Source organism: Physeter macrocephalus, chromosome 11 (assembly GCF_002837175.3).
Source record: "Physeter macrocephalus isolate SW-GA chromosome 11, ASM283717v5, whole genome shotgun sequence".
Classification (NCBI taxonomy): Eukaryota; Metazoa; Chordata; class Mammalia; order Artiodactyla; family Physeteridae; genus Physeter; species Physeter macrocephalus.
Genome location: NC_041224.1, coordinates 142168301 through 142169181, shown reverse-complemented (window position 1 = coordinate 142169181; position 881 = coordinate 142168301). Strand labels below are relative to the sequence as shown.

Sequence of the window (881 nt, the reverse complement as noted above, 5' to 3'; positions counted from 1 at the left end):
GGAGTAGAGCAACTAAAAGAACCAATCAATACCTGTCCAACAGGAGTTTCAGGAATAGAGAACAGAGAAAAAATTTTTAAATAATAGAAGAACATACCCCAGAGTTGATATAAGATATAAAAATTCAGATTGAAAGGGCTTACTAAGTATAGAACAGGATGAGTTTGTAAAAGAAAAAAAGATTCATTCTGAAATTTCAGAACAGGTATAAAGAGAACACACCAAAAGCTTTGTGGGGGGGGCAGGTTAGGGGAAACAGGTTACTACAAACAAGTAACAATTTCATGGATTCCATTGACACATGGGATGCAAGAAAGCAATGGGGTAGAGCAGAGCAGACCAGCTGTGGGAGATGCTTGACATTCCAGCCATAGAAGTGGCCACTGGTGGAGTGGAGCAGGCCAGGGACCACTTACACCTGAGACATATGATAGACCAGCACATGCCAAAGGTAGAAGTCCAAGTAAAATGTTGAAGGAACAGCCTCATTGAGCAACCAAGAGTGTCAGTCGTACCCAGTGCAATCTAGCAGCTGTAAATATCTGTAGTGGATTTCCAGGTGAAACCAAGACAGGTATTCTTAGCTGAGACACCAAGAGGTGGTTAAAGCAGTATTGGAACATCAAGATAGCTTATTCCAAGTGAAAAATCAGACAATGTAATAAAGATATTATCAAGGAAAAAAAAAGAAAAGCAAGCAAGAAAGCAATGAAGTAATGCTTTCAAACAACTAGAAAAAAATATTTTGAGCATAAAATTCTATATGCAGGCACACTATCAACCAAGTGTGAAAGTGAAATGAAGACATTTCATACATGCAAAGACTTGGAATGGTTCTTATGTATCTCTTCTGAAAAAAGTTGAAAAGTACCAAAATACAC

The 881-nt window shown here is 38.1% G+C and overlaps 1 pseudogene; it reads left to right on the top strand.

The window, feature by feature from the left end:
* The first annotated feature begins 352 nt into the window (after positions 1-352).
* Positions 353-607, top strand: LOC102980001 (SNRPN upstream reading frame protein-like; annotated as a pseudogene).
* Positions 608-881: the final 274 nt, after the last annotated feature.